The following is a 23845-nucleotide window of genomic DNA, read 5'->3' as shown; positions in this document are numbered from 1 at the left end:
GAATACAAGGGTGGAAACACCCCTATTTATAGGCCAAGGGTGTCTCCTTCTAACCCTAAAGGCATGATCTCCCACCTTTGCTCTCATTGGTAAAAAAAATGAGGCCTTTTAACCTCTCTAATGAGGGGAGGACATGTGGCCACTCACAAAACATAATCCTCTCCATTCCTAGGGTGTCATGTGGCCAACACTAAAAGAAAATCCTCTCCAATGGTAGAGAGACATGTGACCACTACCAAAAAGAAATCCTCTCCACTCCTAGGATGTCATGTGGCTTCCTTTTATAAAGTTAATCCTCTCCAATGGAAGTATGACACATGGCACACACTTTTCACTTGGTTTCAATATCTAACTTAAGAAAAATCTTATGCTACTTAGGCATTAATACACTAGTGCAAAAAAGGCTTTTAACGTCTGTTATTTAGGGCTTTCAACGTCTGATCGCACCGACGTCTTCTTGGGAGACGTCAATGTAGACGTCGGATATTACAAGTTATACGTCTATATAGACGTCAGACAGTACAGGTGAGACGTCTATATAAAGGTCGGATAGTACAGGTCAGACCTCTATATAGACGTCGGACAGTACAAGTCAGACGTCTATATAGACGTTTGACTGTGGGACGACCGACGTTTAATGTCCTGGAACAAATCTTGTCTCTGTGATCCATTAGACGTCTGCATGTGCATTGACAGACGTTAATAGACGTCGGACAGTGCCATAACAGACGTCTACTTGGTGTTTTTTTTAAATTATTTTATTTTTACAATAAAACGACACCTGAAAAACAAAAAATTGTCCCAGAACAGCATAATATAATATATGTTATGCGTTTCAAATTAACATAGTTCTAAAAAACAATCCAAAACCTAAACTATCAAAAATTAAAGTTAAACTAAATGTAAATGTTCAACAACAATAATAAATCTTCCTAGGTCCATCTTTGGAGAAGATAAGCTGCCCACTCTTATCTTATCTTCATAATTGCGTCCTCTGGTATAGGAGATGTACGCTTGAAGCGCTGCAAAATGAAGAAAGATTCATTATGTTTGCATATGTTCAAAGATGGGTTTAATTTTCAATGAATTGAAGGTAAGCATCATTACCTTAATCTAGTCATCTGTAATGGCAGCTCGAATGATGGTCTTAATCCAAGACATGACATAGTAGTCACATTCTCATGAATCTAGCTGCTTGTTACACTAAAATGACAAACTAAATAGTCAAAAATTTAGATCATTCAATAATATAGAAAATGAATTAGAACTATAAATGACTTACAACCTTTGGATATAGGATTTGAACTAGCTGACCTCAGGCTTTACCTACAACTCTATTTACATTGAAAACACAAGGTAATATTAATATAACTATATTTATCATAAAAATTGAAGGTCAACATGAATTTGAAACATATAAAAAGAAACACTTACCCTTGAAGCATGTTTTTCAAGTTAGTTTTCATCTTCCTATGTAGCGAACAAAACCATATAATTTTGCATTGTCTAGGAATGATGACCATCAGCTCCCAGTAGACCTATCATGAATCATAAATAGTTAGTAAACTAATTAAGTAAACCTTAATGAACTTTTACATAAAACAACCCATACCCATCAATGTATGGCACAAGGTATAAGTCTTTATTTGACTCAGTCATCCATGTTTGCAAATAATTTTGATTGGTCTCAATTGTGTTACCAAAAGGTTGGATGGTTTGAGGATCAAAAAGTCTGTACATGGAAGACCGACCTTGGTCCACAATGACTGTGTTCATGTACCTAAAACAAAAAAGTTAAGTTGTTAGAAACTAAGAATCTAAACATAATTAATATGGAAGACAAAATTAGCTATCTTACATGCACCACAGTTGAAGGATGGAAGACCATCAATAAATCACATTGGACCTCTTACTAGAGCCATGGCAAGGAAAAATCAAGAAGAAGAAGGATCACCTAACACTTTACTTCTATGGAAGGTTACTTATGAAAATCCTTCTTCTCTTGTCTATCACGAGCTTGTTTGAGCCTTCATATCACAGAACCTTTTTTGTTTAAATTTCATTTTGGTTTTTGGCTAAGTGACTTGGGAAAATGCTCTTAAAGCAATTCCAAGATCACATTTGAACATTTTAATAGTGTAATTTCGTTTCCTTAGTGTGGAAGTGTGTCAAGGGGCTCCAAGTGTCACTTTCACTTTCACTTAGTGTCGTCTAGCATTTACATTTTGCATCTTTATTGCTTTCTTTAAATTGCTTGTTGATCTTTTTGTTTTAAGTCTCCGTGGTATATAGCATTGCATAGCATCTAGATAAACCTTCTTTTGGCTTTTAGGAGCATTTCATTAACATTTGAAAATATTTTGAAAGATTTCTACCTAGAAACTAAGGTAAAAGATAATTCTAAGGAAACTTTGGTTAGGAAGAACTTGGTTTCTAAGCTTGTCCACTGTGACTCACCTTTTCTTCCTAGGAGCTACTTGGAAACATTTTTGCCTCTAGAATCTCTTTAGAAATCTTTCACCAAAAACAAATAAAGTTTGTGAAAATCTTTTCACTCATTACTTGTCAAAATTTAAAAAAACCTTGTGAAAACCTTTTCTCCATACTTGACAAGGATGAGTCAATCTAGTGTCCAAGGAAGTGTGAGACCTAAAAGTGAGAGCTTACAACTAAGAGAGGAATTTGAGCAAAAGTTCCAACAAAGGGACAAAGAGATTAGTGAGCTCAAGGATATGATTGGTCAACTTTTGATCAATCAAGACAAGGGTAAAAGGAAATAAGGGTCTACACATAGAAAAAGAGAATACCTTGGAGATACATCCTCTCCACCTAGTGAACCTGAGCATTATAGTACTCATCACAACGATGACCACTATCAAATACCTCCTAGGAGAAATCATAGAGTGAGAAAACATCACCCAAGGGAGCCCAAGATTGATCTTCCTCCCTTCCATGGAAAAGATGATGTGGAAGAATATCTAGAATGGGAGATGAAAGTTGAGCAATTGTTTGAGTGTCACCAAATAGATGAGGAGAGGAGAGTAATTATGGCCTCTTTAAGCTTTCAAGGTTATGCCTTATATTGGTGGACAACCTTGGTAAAAGATCTGAGATTGAGAAACCTACCTTCCATTAAGTATTGGAATGAGTTGAGGTCTGCCTTAAGAAGAAGGCATGTGCCAGCTTACTATGATAGGGACTTAATGGACAAGCTCCATAAACTCCAACAAAGAAACATGACTGTTGAGGAATATAGGCAAAAAATGGAGCTACTCATGTTGAGAGCTGGAATAAGAGAGGAACCAAGGATAACAATTGCTAGGTTCCAAAGTGGACTTAATTATGACATAAGAGATAAGGCAGAACTCTTACCTTACAATGATCTCAATGAATTATTCCAACTTTGTGTGAGGGTGGAGCAACAACTCAAGAGGAAAAGCTCCACTAGAAAGGACTACCCTACTAGTTCTAGCCTTAAGAAAGAATACAAGAGGGAGGGTAGTCTATCTAAGCCAAGGTATGATGGGTCTAGGGAGAGAGAGAGAAAAAGAAAAGGTTAAAGAACCTTCAAGAGACCATAGAAGTAAGGAGACTAAGTGCTTTAGATGTGGGGAAAAAGGGCACTATGCATATGAGTGTCGCAATAGAAGGTCAACTTACATTCTTGAGCATAAGAGTGAAAGTGAGGGTTCGGCATCTCTGAAACATCCACTTCTGAAGAAGAAGAAACTTTACCTTGTGATGGTGACTTATTCATGGTAAGAAGACTCCTTGAAAATAAACATGTTGAGCTAGAACAGTCACAAAGAGAGAATCTATTCCACACAAGGTGTAAAGTTTTTGAAAAAACATGTTCAATGATTGTGGATAGTGGATCTTGTTGTAACTGTTGCAGTTCAAGAATGGTAGAGAAGTTAGGCTTAACTACTACTCCTCATCCTAAACCTTATAAACTTCAATGGATCAAAGAGGATGAAGGAATAGTAGTCAAAGAGCAAGTAAGTGTACCCATTTCCATTGGAAAATATGAAGACCAAATTGTTTGTGATATAGTACCAATGGAAGCTGGGCACATATTACTTGGAAGGCCTTGGCAATTTGATAAACAAGCTCTACATGATGGAGTCACAAACAAAATCACCATTCAACACAAGGGCAAGAAAATTCTTTTGTGTCCTCTTACACCTTCACAAGTAAGAGAGGACCAAATAATTCTTAAGAAGAAGTTGGATGGAGAAAAAAAAAGGGAAAATAGGAAGGAAAAGAAGGAGAAGAATATGGGATTGGTAAATAGTGCCTCAACCAAAGAAGTTGTCCAACCCCAAACTTTGAAAAGTTCTAAAAATATTTTGCTTGGACAACCTCATTTTCTTCTCTATTGCAAAGTGGCACTTGTTTCAGTAAATTATGAACTTGGTTCTCTACCAAAGGGGTTGCAAAAACTTTTAAAAGAGTTTGATGATTTATTTCTTAAAGAGGTACCAAGTGGTTTACCACCTTTGAGGGGAATAGAACATCAAATAGATTTGGTGCCTGGGGTAAGCCTTCCTAATAGGCCAGCCTATAGAACCAACTCCATGGAAACAAAAGAAATAGAGAAACAAGTTAATGAATTATTGAATAAAGGGTGGATCCAAAAGAGCCTAAGTCCTTGTGTTGTGCCTGTGTTGTTGGTTCCTAAGAAGGATGGATCTTGGAGAATGTGTACAGATTGTAGGGCCATCAACAATATAATTGTCAAATATAGGCACCCTATTCCTAGATTAGATGACATGTTAGATGAATTACATGGAGCAAACATTTTCACCAAAATTGATCTCAAAAGCGGATGTCATCAAATAAGAATTAAAGAGGGCGATGAATGGAAAACCGCTTTCAAGACCAAGTTTGGTTTGTATGAATGGTTAGTCATGCTCTTTGGCTTAACCAATGCTCCTAGTACATTCATGAGATTGATGAACCATGTCCTTAGGGAATGCATAGGAAGGTTTGTAGTGGTCTACTTTGATGATATCTTAATTTATAGTCAAGGTCTTCAAGAGCATCTTAGCCATGTCAGAAAAGTCTTGCTTCTTCTTAGAGAACATCATCTCTTTGCCAACTTTGATAAATGTATTTTTTGTCAAGAAAGTGTGATTTTCCTTGGATTCAAAGTTGGAAAAGAAGGTGTACATGTTGATCTTGAGAAGATCAAGGCCATACAAGAATGGCCAACCCCTAAGACAGTAGGAGAGGTGAGAAGTTTCCATGGATTAGCCAGCTTTTATAAAAGATTTGTAAAAGACTTCTCCACCATAGCTGCTCCTTTGAATGAACTAGTCAAGAAGGATGTTCCTTTTATTTGGGGTGATAAGCAAGATTTATCTTTTGAGACCTTGAAACATAAGTTAACTCATGCACCTATTCTAGTCTTGCCTGATATTTCCAAAGCCTTTGAACTAGAATGTGATGCTTGGGGTAGGGATAGGAGCTGTTTTAATTCAAGAAGGTCATCACGTAGTTTACTTCAGTGAAAAACTTAGGGGACCTACTATAAACTATCCTACCTATGATAAAGAGTTGTATGCCCTCATTAGAGCTTTAAAGACTTGGGAGCACTATTTGGTAAATCAAGAATTCATTATACATACTGACAATAAATCTCTCAAGTATCTTAAAGGGCAGGGAAAGTTAAACAAGAGACATGCCAAGTGGGTGGAATACCTGGAGCAATTTCCATATGTCATCAAACACAAAAAAAGGGGAGTACTAATGTTGTTACAGATGCTTTATCTAGAAGACATGCATTATAAGCAACCCTAGGCTCACAAATATTAGGATTTGATGATATAAGAGAACTATATGAAAATGATGAAACATTTGCATCCACTTATTCATCATGTCTTAAGAAGCCTTTTGATGGATTCTATCTTTCTGAGGGGTATCTTTTTAATAAAGGAAAAATTTGTATACCCCAAGGATTCATTAGAAAACTTCTTATAAAAAAGAGTCATGGAGGAGGACTCATGGGCCATCATGGAGTTGATAAAACTCTAAACATTTTGAAAAGTAAATTCTATTGGCCACACATGAGAGTAGATGTTCAAAGGCATTGTTCTAAATGCATAGCTTGTTTAGAAGCTAAGTCAAAAATTATGCCTCATGAACTCTATACACCTCTTCCCATAGTTAATACCCCTTGGGAGGACATAATCATGGATTTTGTTCTACGATTGCCAAGAACTCAAAAGGGGTATGATTCTATATTTGTGGTAGTAGATCATTTTAGTAAAATGACACATTTTATACCCTGCCACAAAGTAGATGATGCTAGCTATATCTCTAGACTCTTCTTTAAAGAAATAGTGAGATTTCATGGCTTACCCAAAACCATAGTGTCTGATAGAGATGTTAAGTTCCTAAGCCATTTTTGGAAAACTTTATGGGAAAAGCTAGGAACTAAACTTCTATTTTCTACTACATGTCACCCACAAACTGATGGGCAAACTGAAGTAGTAAATAGATCTCTATCTACCTTATTAAGGGTAATATTAAGAGGTAATAAAAAAAGTTGGGATGATCATCTACCTCATATTGAATTTGCTTATAATAGAGTAGTTCACAAGACTACTAATCTTTCTCCTTTTGAGGTTGTTTATGGTTTTAACCCTATTAAACCTCTTGATTTACTTCCTCTTCCATAATCATCTTCTTTTCTTCATAAAGAAGATGTATCTAAAGCGGAGTTTATCAAGAAGTTACATGAGAAGGTTAAAAACCAAATTGAAAAGCAAACCCAAAAATATACAGAATATAACAACAAAGGGAGAAAGAAAATAGTTTTTAAAGAAGGAGACTTAGTTTGGCTTCATTTGAGAAAGGAAAGATTTCCCTTTCAGCGAAAGTCCAAACTTAGTCCAAGAGGAGATGGTCCTTTCAAAGTGGTCAAAAAGATAAATGATAATGCATACATATTAGACCTTCCTGAAAGTTATGGTGTTAGTCCTACTTTTAACGTCTGCGACTTAATTCCTTTCACAGGAGATGATCAACAGGATGAAGCAGATCTGAGGACAGATCCTTTTCAAGAGGAGGGTCTGATGGAAGACCATCAAGGAATCACATTGGACCTCTTACTAGAGCCATGGCAAGGAAGATTCAAGAAGAAGAAGGATCACTTAACACTTTACTTCTATGGAAGGTTACTTATGAAAATCCTTCTTCTCTTGTCTAAAAACTAATATTTGTAAATAATGTTTTTGTAGGATACAATAAAAGCAAGAACCATGGCCAACTAATCAGATTTGGGAAAAGCATTCTTCAAGGAATCAACACCAGGGCCGCTCTAGGGCCCTCCGATAGGGGGGTTCCAGCACAGATGCACCAAATGGACTTCCCAGCTCACGTTCGCCCAGGCGCCCACAGGCGAGAGGCGCTCCAGCGCCAGCGAAGCTGCCTAAAGCACGTTTTGACAGTATTGTCCATGTGACCCAGCATGCTTTCCGTGACCCTACTGACTTGGCCTCCAAGCTCGTTTCTTATTTTGAATTTTGAAGGGAAATTAGGACATAATTGAGGCCCTTCTTCACCTATAAATAAGAGGGCCCCTTGATGACAAATTTATGAACACCGAAATAGGGCGCCACAAACTTGTTGAACAATCGGCAAGTGTGACCGAATCGTTTCAAGTAATAAACTCGGTAAGGCCAAGTATCGTTCTCCCAAAGGACTCACGGCCTAGTTTAGTTATGTGATTCGTTGATTATTTAAGACTTAAGAACGAAATAAGTGGATTTTAATATGCAAAACAGAAAATAAACATGTATGCATGAATGTGATCAATGGCTAAACAAAATACAAACACTTCAATGGAATATATGGATGAGTATGTTGTTGGGGTTATCAATTTCATCTTATCCACTCTCATATACTTTAGGAATTCAACATTCTTTTCATCATTGTTAATGCCACTCTCTAAATTACCTTTCAAGAAGGCCTATCCCCAATTACGAGTTCATACGATTCCTAGCATTCCTAATAATTAGTTCTTTTAGCGTAGGAGCTTAACGACAACCAATATACTATTGGGAGAAATTCCCCGGATCTAGACTTCCACGTACGTTTCCGTATCGACAAAATCAATAATCATGCATTGAATGAGTTAAACAAAGCAAGCATTGAGCAAAGAGGAAAATCCCTAACTAATGATCAAAGAAAGCATGTATCTCAAATAAGATGTTTAAACACAAATTCCATATATGAGAGTTTCACAAGACTACATTGATTCCCCAACAACAATACAAGGTTTAGTTCACCATATTCATGGTGAAACTAGATGAATAATAATGAAAGAATGAAAGATAAAATCCTAGAAAGGTGAAGAGGTAGCCTGAGCATCCAAGATCCTCCTTCAAAGGGGTGGAAGAGAGAGTGTTTGCTTCGTTTCTGCCAAAGATACAAACCCTAGGACGTCCTAAAGCTTATATATTATTCTAAAATTACAGAAAATTTAGGCCCAAGCCCGTAAGTGTGCCGCTCAGCGGTAAGTGCGTGAGTTGGTTTCTTCCCCTCAGTGGCCATTTTGCCCCTCAACGGATCCCCCGTGAGCTTCTGAGTGCCGCTCAGCGGTAAACTGCGGCAGTTGCGGCTTCTCCTTTTGCACTTTTTGATGTCTTTTCTGATTTCATCTCTCTCCTTCTTCACTTCTTTCACCAAATTCACCTTAAAACCTGCACAAAAACACTGAAATCAAGCATAAACCTGTCCAGCTCTCTTATTTCTGAAAATATGAATAAAAGCATGATTTCAAGCTAGTTTCTAAGTGTTAAAGGTTGCTTTTAGTATCAATTTCAAGCATGAAAATAACAGTTTTTCAACTGTTATCACCCCTCCTTTATAATTGGGACTTTTGAGCTTTAGTGAAATGTTGCAGATTTTGATTCCAGCCCAATATGCTCTTGAGTAACTCTTTCTCTTCCCTTTCTCTACCTTTTCCTCTAGCTTCCTACCACAGTAGGAAGGACTTTTGAGCTGATAGGTCTCTATACACACTCCTTCCATTAAAAACACACCAAAACACCACTCATTTTCATTCATTCCGTTGCACCATCAATGCTTGCTGTTTGGAGTTGCTACTTGTGAGTTCCAAGCCTAGGCATGCTTCCATCATCTAGTGCATCATTGAATGTGATATATACTGGCACATGGCACTAGAGACAAATACTCTTAAATCCCAGTGCAATTCTACTGGTTCTTTGGACAACTTGGTTAATTTTGTCATGAGCTTTGTTAGAGGATCATCCTCCGCTTCAGCCATCTCATCATCTTCATCTATGACTGGCTCATGCATCGGCTGCTTCTGAGGACGTATGAACTGGAGATAAAATTTTCAAAGTTATCAATCAATGTTTATAAATTTAACATAGAAATACTAATAATAAAAATATTATACCTGTGGTGTAGCAATGTGTGACATGATCAATGCTCTAGGCCAGGCTATAAATGTTCCTATGACCTTCCCCATAAACTGAATTTTTGAAGTGGGTACAACACCTAAGCCTGGAGATCCCGAACTTCTTCAATGGTCACATGCACATGGTGGGGTAATAAGGGAACACCATGAATAGTCTGGCCTTCCTCAAGTACTCGTCCAACAGCCACAATGCGTGGAGGATCCCCATCAACCAACAACTCATACTGATCGTTATACTCATTAGGGTCTACAATATAGCATGGTCTTTTAGTGCTGACAGGAACCTCTTGTGAAACCTTCACACTTCTTAAAGACTTACAAAAACTTTGTTTTTCTTTTTTAGAAAGAGTGTGACAGGCTGGGGACAGATAATTGCGTCTTCCAATTGACTATGGATGTAACTTAGAACGAATTCCCATGTCAGCCAAATTTCCTTGTGCTTTTATTCCGTCTTTGGTCTTGCCTTTCATGTTTAATAGAGTTTCAATGACACTGTCACAAACATTTTTTTCAACGTGCATCACATCTATACAATGTCGTACATCAAGTTTACATCAGTATGGAAGATTAAAAATATTGATCGTTTCTTCCAAATTTTTTTGCAAAGGTCTTTTTTTGATGTTTTTCGATGACAATGTCAATGTTTTTGACTTCATTGTACACTTCTTCACCATTGTGGGGTCTGGACACAACCTCATCCTCAACACTTCCTTTAAATGCTTTTTTCAATCTACAGAAAGGATGATTACGAGGAAGGAATTTTTGATGTCTTGTATATATTGTCTTTTAACCATGCTTCATTTGAAGGTAACTAATGTTTTCTTCACAAATGGGACATGCAAAATGACCTTTAACACTATAACCGCTCAAGTTTCCATATGTTGGGAAATCATTTATAGTGCAAAACAACATTGCATGCAAACGGAAAGTTTCTTGAACATCTTAATCGAACACTTTGACCCCTTCTTCCCACAACATTTTCAAATCATAAATTAAAGGTTTCAAGTAAACATCAATGTCATTTCCAGGTTATCTAGAACCCGATATCATCATGGACAACATGACATATTTTCTCTTCATGCACAACAAAGGAGAAAGATTGTATATCATCAACATAGCTGGCCATGAATTGTGTTTGCTACTTAAGTTTCCATAAGGATTCATACCATCAGTTGCAAGTGCAAGTCTTAAGTTTCTTGGATCTACACCAAATTCTAGAAATGTTTCATCAATCTTCTTCCATTATGGTGAATCAGTTGGGTGTCGAAGAAGATTATTGCACTTTCTTCCGGCAATGTGCCATTTAAGGTTCTTTGCATCTTCTTTAACAGAAAAAATATGTTTCAACCTAGGTATTATAGGCAAATACCACATCACCTTAGCATGTGCACCATCATTACCTTCATCACCAGTGTTTCTGTCATTTTTCTTTTTAAACCATGATAAACCACATGTTGGACAATACTTTAGCGAAGCAAACTCCTTTATGTAAAAAACACAATCATTAGGACAAGCATGTATCTTTTGATATTCGAGACCCATCAGACATAAAATTTTATTTGCCTCGTAATTACGAATAGGTAGAGTATTATTTTCTGGAAGCATCTCCTTCAACAACTCCAACAACTCTGTGAAACTTTTGTTGGTCCATCCATTCCTTGCTTTTAAACTAAACAACTTCAAAGTTGTAGACAAACATGTAAAGTTCGAGCATCCTGGGTACAACGGGTGCTCTTAATCATTTATAAGAGAATCATAAAAGTTAACTCTTCCAAAATTATCTTCACCACCATCACATATCATGTCCTCTAAATGATCACTCAACCATTCTTCCACATAATCTGTTCCTTGTGACGTGGTAGGTTGGTCTAGTACTTCTCCATACCAAGTTTAAGCGGTATAAGTTCTCATTATGTCGAACATGAATAAATGGTCACGCATATTGCCTAAGTCTTGGAGTATTTGATTAAGACAACAAACATGGACAAAAACATGTCTCGTTCACAGACTTTGCATTTTGTTCAACATATTGCAAGAACTCCGAAACACCCTTTTCATATTCTTCACTGATATGACGTTCATTCATCCAGCTTCGACCCATACTATGTTGGTAACATACTTCATCAGTTTCAATTTTTGAACTCTCACAAGGTTAGGCCCTACCCATTCAGAAAAATTATTTTTCATAATTTGCTAAGACACGTGCAAAGAAGTCTAACATGATAAATTGGATAAGATTTTGGTAGCATTTCGCATTGGTCTTCGAAGTACACGAAATGAGAGTGGTCAGGGATGACCACAATCAAATATACATCTAGAGAACAACACAAATAATCTGAACCAAAATTTTATCAATGTTATCCATAAACTCCAACATACATGTTATAGCAAACAATGAAAAATAATTTTCCCAAATTATCCAATCGAGCAATTCAAAATTTAATATAAACTATTAAAAGATTAATCGTTTGTATTAAATTTCAAACGGGAACAAGTTTCACTCAATGATTTGATACTTATAATCAAACATGCCAAATCATAATAACACAGCAAAATTTATCACATGCATATTCAAAAGCCAATAACATGCATACCCAAAAGCCAATAACATGCATACCCAAAAGCCAATAACATGCATACCCAAAAGTCAATAACATGCATACACAAAAGCCAATAACATGCATACACAAAAAATTTTCAACAAGAAAGCTAACCTTCTTAGCAGATTAAAAACGCAGTGGAGGGAAATGGAGGAGTTCACATTCAAAAACGCAAGAATTCGCAGGCCAAAAATGGTCAAAATCGCCGCCCAAGAACACGCGAGAAACTACACCAAAACACAATGATAACGCATTTCAATCGGTTCAAATGGAAGATAATTCATCAAAGAGTAATTTAATCAGAGTAAAACTAAGTTTAAATGGTCCAAAAGAGAGAAAACGCACCTGAAAAATGCACAACCACGGAGAGAAAACGTGAGGAGGAAGATGATGAGCAATGAGCGTAACTGCCCCGAGTTCGCGGTTTGGGTAATAAAAATGTTTTAGAGGTCGGTCCCCCTCCTTGGCCGATGTCTATAGTGATTTACACATCGGGGCCCCTACCAAGCCGACGTGTAAATCATTTAAAAGATCAATTTTGGCAGAGCCTTTTGGCGTCCGACTTTACGGGGTTTGACGTCTAAGGTGTATTTAGACGTTGGGCTAACGAGCCAACGTATAAGGGCAATGGAACAGTCACTTTCTACCTACCTCTGCAAGCCATTTGGCGTCCAACTTTAGGGGGGCTGACGTCTAAATTTAGACGTTAAGGTGGCGGGATCAGACGTCTAAATGGAGAAAAAAAATGACTTTTGAGATTCTGGGTTAACCATTTTGGCATCCCATAGGGGGAATCCGATGTCTAAGGGCTATTTAGACGTCGGGGTGAAGGGATCGGACGTCTAAATGGCGTCAAAAAATGACTTTTGTGATTCTGGCGCGACCATTTTGGCATCCAATAGAGTAATCTGATGTCTAAATGACCCTTAGATGTCGGGGGCTCTCTCAAGTCGGACGTTTAAGACGAATAAAATATTAATTTCTCCCATATTTTTGGCGTCCATGGGGAGCACACGTCTTCGTTAATATAGACGTCGGTGTCCCTCAAAGTCGACGTCTAAATAGTAATTTTATTTACAAAAATGTCACCAGTCATATTTTATGTTGGATATTTGGTTATCTAACATCTAATGGTGACATTAAAGACATTTTCTGCATAGTGATACAAGCTTTAATAAAACCTACACTACATGATCGAATACAAGGACTAAATCCTACACTACTTCTTCTTCTTCCATGATGGCCCAAGTGAAACACACCTTTATTTCTCGTTCTATGGATGATTCTTCTTCGAGGAGTTTGTCCATACTTTTAGTGGTTGGACCCTTGGCTATGAGTTTTCCATCAAAAACTTTATATAATAATCGATTACCTATTGAAATAGTCGATTATTAACAGTAGTTGCGACTTGACTCTTCAACTTCTTAACCAATTAAGATAAAAAAACAAAATGAGAAAAACATCTTGGTAAGTAATTAACAATATCCAAGCCAAATTAAAAAAAAATTGTGTCTTCTTGTTTACGTGTATTGACTTATTGTAAACGTTTTTGTTTCTTCCAGCATTAGCACGTTATGTGTATTTCATCTAATATTCGTTTGAGATTTTGTATGATTTCTTTATGAGAAGTGTCTTGGGTTTTTTTTGCAAACTTTTATATTCGATTCACATTAAGATGGTGATATGTTAAACACCATCAAACAAAATATTCCATTTAACAACCTAAAATAATAATATATAGTGTCAAGGTATTATTTTCTTAATAATCAAGTAGTTTGCGTGAGTGAATTGAGCACGTGGGTAGCAACAATCCTAAATACCATTATTTTATTTAATTTTATATTTTTTGAATGATAAAAATATAATACGAAATAAAATTATTAAGTAGACAACTTGTAATTTTTTAATGACAAATTTTAACAACATTTGTGACAAATACTAAAATAAGTTTTTTCAAATTATAAACTAAGGATAATTTTTATGTTCAGAGAATTATTATTGAAGATATTAAAATCATGTAACCAATATTAAGAATAAGATTATATTATCTAGATATATTCCCAATTTATTATTTGGCGCGACAATTACCGGTCTCCAGAACTGCTTAGTCTATTTATTTTTCTTCTTCACCACTATGTTTGGATATACATGATTTAATATTTCAAGAAAAGTAAAAGATATAAAATTTGAATTACTCACAATCCATGTTGTTTTTATTATTTAAATATTTTAAATAATTCATTTTATATTTTAATTTCTCTGATAGAATAATTGAATTTCCACTTAATGCAAACTTTCATTTTAAATAAACATATCCACTTTAACTCTAAACAAATATTTAATGATTCTAAAATGATGTCACAATCTATTTAGCTATTTCTTCCTCTATAAAATTACTAAATTTAAATATTTTAAGGTTGCATTACATATATGAGGACACAATATGTTTAAAAGCCACAACACACCACTACCATCCACAAGAAGTTTAATAGAATCCACTGAAAATGGTGACCCATTTTGAAATAACAATAATAATAATATTTTTTTATTGAAGCTCCAATTGGTTGTATGTCTTTGGTGTGAAAATGAAGATACAAAAAAATGAGAAAAATGCTTTGGTAAGTAATTAACAATATTCAAAGTCAAATGTATGCAGTCACAATATTAATCCAGTAAAAAAGTTAGTATCATTTGATTTTAATACCAAATATATCCACATTCTTGTAGATGCAAAATCCGTACACAACCAAAACACCTCAAAACTTTTTAGGGAAAAATCTTCAGAAAAATAAACTTAGGGTTCTGAAGCTGAAAAGGGATTTTTCAATTCAGAAAAAATATATATATATATATATATATATATATATGTATATATGTATGTATATATATATGTATATATGTATGTATATATGTATGTATATATATGTATGCATGCATATGGACCTACTTCCAAAATCTTGCTACAGAAATATCAAATTACTACACACATCCCATGAGGACAAGATATTCAAGTGAATAATAGTTCTTTGTTAGTTGTTAGCTTTATTTAGTTTTATTTATATGCTCCTTTTAATTTTTTTTTTAAGAAACAATTATTATCGCTTGTCAGTTATACTGACACTTTTAATTTAATCTTTAAATAATTTAGACTTATACACTTATTATTAATATAAAAAAAATATAAAAAGTAATAACTATTTTATGAGGATTGAAAAATATTACATTTCTTATTTTTTTTCATAAAAAAGAAGAAGAAAAGAGGAGGGAGTACTGTTTGTTTATTCATATAGCAAATCCGAAGCATATAGCCGGAACTAAAATCAAATCTAAATTTTGCATCATCAATAAAAAAGAGTTTATATATATAAATTTGAATATAAGATTAAATAAGTTTTTGTTCTCTTAAGTTTTAATAAAATTTTGGATTAGTTTTTTTTTTAATTTTAATTCAATTAAACTTTCAACTTAAAAATATTTAAATTTAATTTTGTTAAGTTTACGATAGGATTTTAGTTGTTTATTCTGCTTACATATTCAATATTTATTAAAAAATGTCTTTACAATCACAAAAAAAAAAGTTATTAAAATGACTAAATTTAAGTTATTATAAAATTGAGAAATTAGTACAAAATTTTAAAAACAGATTAACTTCAATTTTCTAGTTAAGTTAATGGATACAAATATATTTAACTTCAAATATTAATACATAGTGGTACATTGACACCAATACACACATATTATACATGTATTTCCACTGTGACAGTTTCACATACTACACGAAATACTAAAAGCAAACATGATAAAGAGTTGAGATAAAGCTCGGAGACATCATAGAAAACTCAATGAATCCTAATATCCTAAAGAAGCCACAACTTATTCCCTTAAAAAAAGAAGCCACAACTTAAATGACAAGTAACTGATGATGTTCAAAGTTCAGCAAAGCCAGCCAATTTAGTGAGGCCAAATGTTATGGCCATGGCCATCCAACCTCCAATCAGAACCCTCAAACAAGATTTCTTCACTGGAGTTTTTCCAAGCACTGCTCCTATCCCTCCAAACACCAACAATGCCAAGCTAACTGCACCACCAATAACTCCCATCCTAATCTTGTGGCTCCTTATAAACACAGCTGCTAGCATTGGCACCAATGCACCAACAGAAAATGCCAGTGCTGATGCCAGTGCAGCCTGAAAAGGGTTTGGTAGCTTCTCCCTTTCAGATTCTCCATCCATTCCTCCATTGTTATTAGCCTCTCTCTCCCTTTTAATCTGAGTCACCTCTATGTCATACTGAGTGTACACAGACACAAACTCTCCAATTGCCATGCTACAAGCCCCTGCAACTAATCCAGCAAAACCAGCAACAAGCATGGCACTGATCTCTTTCTTAACGGCTCCAATACCAATCATAAGTGAAGCAACAGAGACTAACCCATCATTGGCTCCCAACACTGCTGCTCGAAGCCACTGAGCCCTTTGAGAGTAGTCGATGTTGCTCTCTTCTCTTGGTTTTGACTCCACACCATTTGCATGGATAGGGATCTCAACTTGGTTTGATGAGATTCCATTGGTTCTAGCTCCAAGGTTGGCCATGTGGGATAATAAAGGTGAAATGAAGTTGGGAAATACTTAATATGGAAAAGGAGGAAATTTATGAGAATTATGTTATATGAAGAGCTTGTGGAGAGCACACGCTTCTAGCGATGAATATTTATAGTGTGAGGAATCGTCAAGTTTGAGGCGTAAATGACCTAAATATTTATAAAGGAGTTGTGTGGTGATCAGGACAGCACTAACTATAAGTTAGTGACTGGTTAAAAATTCACCACCAAAAAATGGATCCAAGTCTCATTGTAGATAGTATCCTCTTGCTTGGTTCAATAATGTTTACATTTTTGGTTCATTAGTTTGAAAGTCATAATATAGATGAAGAAATGAAGGAATGGAAATTTAGCTTGCATGTTTGTTTAGAGACTTATCTGTTTTATGTTGCTGCATTCAAAGTCTATATACGCATTACACATGGTGGATATATAGACAAATAATGTCCTTTCAGTTTTCCAAATGACTAATTATTTTAAAATAGCTTTAAAATAAATTAAAATTCTTAAAATGACAATTATTTTCGAACATATTTAGTGAATGCATAAAAGATTTCCATACTTAAAGATATAAAACTGACAAATTAAACTCATGAGCCGTGCAATATTCATATAAAACCATGTGAGCAGGGGGGAAAAACGAACAAATGAAAAAAGTGAATATGGAACCTATTCAATGTTATCATTCTATTTATGTCTCTCGTTAATCGTTTAGGAAAATTTCTTGAGAGGATCCATATTACTTATAATTGTTCCACTATACAAGACGAGTGTAAATTTTTATTGTTTTTTCAATCTTACGGATAAATCAATATGTAAACTTTAAGTAGTTTAGACAATGATAGAAGGAAAATATCCCAGTAAAAGAAATGAAACACTTGGCAATGAGATAGAAATAGGTATACATATAATTAATGTATATATATATATATATATATATATATATATATATATATTATATTTGATGGAGTGTGCACACTCCACCGGATATAGTGGCAATTAAAGTTTGTAAATAATAAATTGGAGGAGTGTGTAATCCACACGAAAGATAAGGCTACGCACTTTCTTGAAGCAAAAACAGCCAAAACTTGGCATTAAATTTATCTTTCTGCAATTTAAGAAAATTTTCCCTTAAAGTGACTTATTAAAGATAACCTTTCTTTCAATAACCCTACATCTGTTTAGTTTATACATGTTAGATAATGATTTTCTTTTTTCTGTTCAACTATTACAAGACATGCATCAGATAAGAAAAGTTAATCCTATATTAATCACTTTAACCAGATAAATTGTTGTTCTTTGTTTGAGCAAAATACAAACGTGGTAACCATAGAATTCTTATACAGTCTGTATATCTGTACTGAATATATACGACATAGAAACTCTGCAACATGAATACTTACGTAATGGGCATTAATTAGAAACAGACTTCATTCGAAAATGCCAAGGATGATTGTCGGGGAGTAATTAGTTTCATTTTTGGAGAAAGAAAAGAATATAGTTGAAATATCATTCACCATAATTTTGCATGTGAAAGAAAGTGAATATGTGTATGAATACGGGAAGTCAAAAATCAAAAGCATTGATTAGCATTTTCTTTGTTATTTAGTATATGCAGAGCTAACCCGAATGGTTTGAAGTTAATCAATTTAGCTCAACAATTTTTCCTACTAAATAGTATAAGACATAGCAGTGGTTAAAAGAGTTGGTTAAACAAATAATATTATTTAACTATTTTGTACTAAACTAATTTTTTTTAACAAAATTTAGTATGAATCAAGTTAAATACTCATTTAACAATTTTAACATTCAAGTGATTCTTTTGGAGTTTTTCAAATTATCGAACAGTTCTAAAACCCATAAATTTAACATAAAGAATCTGCTAAACAACCAGGTAAATATTACAAATCCTGCTATAGTATTATGATAATTATATTTACTAATGGGTTTTGTCTGCAAACAGCAAGAGGCCACAAGAAATAACTTGTTACGAACTATATGGTTGTGTGAAAGGAAAGAGAAAGGAATCTGATATAAGAATACCTAACAAAGTGAAATTGAACACGTTAAAAATTTAAAATTGGAGAAATTGAGTGGGAATTTCAGTATTCTCACTGCATGTCCTTAAAGCAGACAAAAAGTACAACCTGACGAACCCACTACGGGAAAATTAGCAATAATGCACATTCCACTTTGAAATAATATTTTCTTAATGGAATTAAATGCAACGAGAAGATACTAGTTTTAATTTTAATTCTTTTATGTTTGGTATTCAATGATGTGGCATGTGGCTTTCTTGCGGAATACACACTCCCCTAACTTATTTAATCATAAATACTTGGATCCCCAAATCCATTATGTTGAGTATAGGAATAAAATATACTAACCCAGAGAAATATTTTTGTTAAGTAAAAAATTTACAATCTCTACAATTTTCTTTTTAAATAAAAGAGAATGCATATACATCACTATATATACTACAATCACAACTAGCTAGACTGACAACTTGCCCGTGTTTATCATTTCTTTCAGTCATAACGACACTATAATATATAAAATAAAGTAGTTACAAAAGTTTGGGAAAGATAGACTAACTTAAACTTAAAAAACTAGTAAGAAGGTAAGATACAAATTTCCTTAAGAAATCCTTCCACATGAAAAGACCAAACTATTTACACTAAAGTAAAATAATGGTACGTACATATGTAAAATAGTCATAAAAATGAATTTTTATATATTTTAAAAGAAGAAAAAGAGAAAAAAAAAGAATAAAGATAAGTGTCAATAACGTTAAAAAATATTTGTGAAATAACTTTTTTCCATTTATTGTATACAGTTTCAAATTTACTTTTTTTTTTCTAACATGGAGCGAAAATTGATACAAATGATGAAAGGTGGACACTAACCCGTGATCAGCATCAACAGCATATGTGTACAAATCGACTCATTATTGAAAGAAAAGGTCTTCAACTGCCCATTTTAACCACTAGACTCTTTGTTGTAATAAAAATTGTGGTAACAATCTTAAAATAAAATGAAGTTTTTAAATGACAGTTCCTTGTTGCCATTAAAAGTCAAATTTAAAAAAAAAATGACGGTGGTTCTCTTTTTGTCGTTAAAAGTCCAATTTAGAAAACAACAATGGATTCCTACCAACACTGTCATTAAAACTTAAGAAAACAATGATGTTTGACTTCTAAAATTGTGATTAAAAATTCAGTTTAAATAAATAAAAAAACAACGATAGTTTCGTTTCAAAACCTTCGTCGTTTTTTAGAAATATATTTTACTCAACACAATATTGCAGTGTAAACATTCATCAATTTCACTTCGAAATTTTCTTCTTTTCCTACCTGCAACTCATTTCTTTGGCCACTAATCTCCACGATTATTGTCTGTCACTCAACACTGTTGCATTTTGTCATTTGCCATTGCAATTGGGAAGCCATCCGGCCACATTTTGGAACCTCCCTACTACACCTCTCTTTGCATTTGGAGCAGTGTCTCTGTCGCCTTTGGAACATCCTTTTTGTCATGTCGTTCTAGTCTCACAGTTGGAAAAAGTTTGACAATATAGTTTAGTTAAAAAATCGTCTTTAAAAGCTCCATAAACAATGACGATTTCACCTATCATCGATTGAATAGGACATTCAAGAATACCTTGATTAACAACAATTCATGAACCGTTGTTGATTCCTCTTTTTAACCGTTGTTAAGAGCTTTATCAATAGTAATTCTAAAGGTCTTGATGATGTAACGTTAACATCAAAATGTAATAACATATACTACTAGTGTCAACTTAAATAATGCTAGTCGACAAAGGAAATTTTGGTATTCATTTTTGCTTTTGCTAACTTGTTGTATTTGGATTTAATTTTTTTTGTTCTACAATTTTGTGTTCGACTAATAAAGATTATTAGTTGTTAATTTAGATAATTGAAATCGTATTTGTTCCATAAGTGCCCTCTTTGTTGCCAATACCTAAATGTCAAAGGGATTTACATGTACAATCAGTACATCTTGATGAAGAAATTCACTTAATTGCAAATCTACTAGAACTTATTTTTTCAACAATAAATTAATATCTTATAAATATAAAATTTACATACATTCATCAAGATATTGTCAAAGCGGTGCAACGGAATGGTTAGCGTGTATAACAAACCAAGAGGAGGTGAATTGGTTTTTTATTGCAAATAATACCTTTAGTAATTTCCTCATAAAATATAAATTTCTTAACAACAATTTTAAACAAATTAAAGAGTAAGGAAGAGAGAAAATTGCATAGGTGATTTTTATACTGGTTCGAATCACACAGATCATACGTCCAATTGTTAATCTCAACCGAGAATTAACACTTAACTATCACAAGCCAACAAACTATTACAATCATAAAGAAAATAAAACAGTTTAAGGTTAGAACACCTCTTTTGTTACCCCAAGAGATGAAATTCACTTTCCTTGAAACCCACAAGGGATGAACACCTCCTCTAAATGCTTCACGAAGGATGATCACCTCCTTTAAATCTTCACAAACACCTCCTTTGAATCTTCACAAAGGATGACAGACTTTAACTCAGCAACAACAACAATACTCAATCACACTCCTAGTGAAAGTTCTAACTATATGTCCACACCAAGTTCTCAAAGCCAACACACAAGGGTTACACAAACCCTAGAACACTTATCACAACACATACCAGAAAAGATATGAGTTTTGTATTTGTTCTGTATTTTAGAATGAGAGTCCCAATCTAATTTATATAGATTTCACTCAAAGATACCTCCAAAAATTTGTTGTTAGCTAGCGTGTAATAATCTATTATCCACTTATGGTAATCAATCATGCATCAATGAATGCACAACAGTCAAAAAGTTGCTTGAAAATTCTCAAAATTACTCGTGATAATCGATTATGGCAAGTCATAATCGATTACTAATAATTGATTATCATAAGTTGGTAATCGATATGATCTTAAGTATAAAATGAGGTTTTCTGATTCAAAACGCATTTAAACACAACCTAAGGCAAATAATACATAGAATCAAAGATAAACCACACCCTATATATCAATCTACTAAATTACAAAATGTTTAATATAAAAAACAAGTCTTCATGAATATCTTCCTACAACAAGAGCACTTGAGACTTGACTTTGAGACATCATCAAAACTTCTTCTCTTCAGCTTTGTGCTAATAGATATTATGTGTTTGAACATAGATTTCACCCTTTCAATCTCTTCTAAAAGCTAAGATCTTTGTCATTGCTTACATACATATTGCTTTCTTTTGTTACTCTCAGTACACATTTGTAAAGTCCCCACAACAATATTCAATATTCACTTAACATCTTTTAGACAAAACAATGTATACACCTTCTACGATACTTATCTTTACCAACCAACAACTTTTATGAACAAAAACATATGGTATTCGACAAGGCACCCATTATGTGACTGATTATTTTACAGCACTCAAATCTCTTTAGGAAGAACTGGATAACTCTTCCTCTTCCCTTTGTTATCGTCAATGTTGTTGCACAAGAAAGGAATCCTAAAAACTCTTCATTAGATACTTAGGACAATTCCAATTGGTCAAAGCTCAGTCTAACTAAAGTCTTCTTGGCCTTCTAAAATAGCAACGACCCTAATATGAAAATTGTTCATAAGTGACAGAATCCACCAAATTTGATTCTACATATGCACTTTGGTACCATCAAATGTGTAAGGTCTGACAATGAACTTGAATTTTTCCAATATGACTTTTTCTCTTCTAAAGGAATGTTTCATCAAACTAGTCGTGTCTAAACAACCCAACAAAATAGACGAGTTCAAAACACCAACACATTTTAAATGTAGCTAGAGTTCTTATGTTTCAATCTCAACTCCCTAAATATTATGGGACATATGGCATAAAACATGTTAAGAAAAATTGTTAAAGACAACATCTACCACAACTAAGACAACTATAAATCCACTTCTTCCAAGTACTACTTTCGCATTCTACTATCTCCGCATTTTCTCTACCCCATCAACTATTTCTTTCACAATGTCAAAATATTAATGGTACTAGAGTTATGTTTGGTCATCTACTGGACATAGATAAAAAATTTCAACTACTTTAGACAAAAGTATAACTACATTCTATACTACTTCTAAAATATTATCTCAACCCATGAGTACTACCAATCAAACATTATCAATTGCAGTACTTATTTTCACAGGAGAAAATTTTGATTTTTGGAGTGTCAAAATAAAGACATTCTTTCGCTCTCAAGATTTATAGGACATTATGGAATAGGGATTCACTATTCCAAAAGACACCTCTACTTTTACTACAGCTTAGAAGAAGGACTTGCAGGAAAATAAGCAAAAGGATTTAAGGGCTTTATTTTCTCTTCAACAAGGAGTTGATGACACAAATTTTCCAAGAATAATAGGTGCCATAAGTGCAAAGCAAGCCTAAAACATAATACAAGAGGAGTTTCAAGGATTGATGAGATATACAATGTTAAATTTCATTCTCTAAAACAATAGTTTGCATTAATAAGAATAAAAGAATTTAAGATCGTTAAAGACTACTATTATAGAATAAAAGAAATAGTTAGTCAAATGAGAGCATATGGGAAAATATTCTTGAACAAAAAATTGTTGAGAAAATTTTAATTTCTATTCCCCAAAAATATGATGTAATCGTAGATGTGATTGAACAAACAAAAAATTTGACTACATTGTTAGTAACAAGTAATAGGCTCTATTGAAGCATATGAACAAAGATTGAAAAGGCATGAAGCAGACTCGATCCAAAATGTCTTTCAATCAAAGCTAAAATTATAGTTTTAGAATTAAAAATGTGAAGGAAATAAAAGTAGAGGAGAAATTTCTAGAAAAAAAAATTCTAGAAGCTTCTCTATGACCCGTCAAGGACAATATCTTCCATATAGCATCTGTAAAAGGAGAAAAGAAATTTGGTAACTTATAGAAGTACTGTCATAATAAAAAGAAGCATCAAGAAAACTTTGCAGAAGAACATAATCAGGAGCAACACTTATTCTATGCCAATCAAGAATATCCTAAAGGGGAAGGAAGTTGGTACTTGGATAATGGATGCAGCAATCACTTGACAAAAGATTAAAGCATCTTCAAAGACATTCATAAATTTGTCAATGTCAAAGTTTGGTTTCGAAAGAACAT

General features: G+C 33.9%; 1 pseudogene; it reads right to left on the bottom strand.

Annotated features, from left to right (window-relative positions):
* Nucleotides 1-15815: 15815 nt before the first annotated feature.
* LOC148193617 (vacuolar iron transporter homolog 4 pseudogene) lies at nt 15816-16705 on the bottom strand (annotated as a pseudogene).
* Nucleotides 16706-23845: the final 7140 nt, after the last annotated feature.

The sequence above is a fragment of the Vigna umbellata genome, chromosome 9, assembly GCF_029865625.1.
Source record: "Vigna umbellata cultivar VRB3 chromosome 9, Vumbellata_1.0, whole genome shotgun sequence".
In the NCBI taxonomy this organism is placed as follows: domain Eukaryota; kingdom Viridiplantae; phylum Streptophyta; class Magnoliopsida; order Fabales; family Fabaceae; genus Vigna; species Vigna umbellata.
The sequence above is the reverse complement of the archived record's forward strand: the minus strand, read 5'-3'. Positions and strand labels throughout refer to the sequence as shown.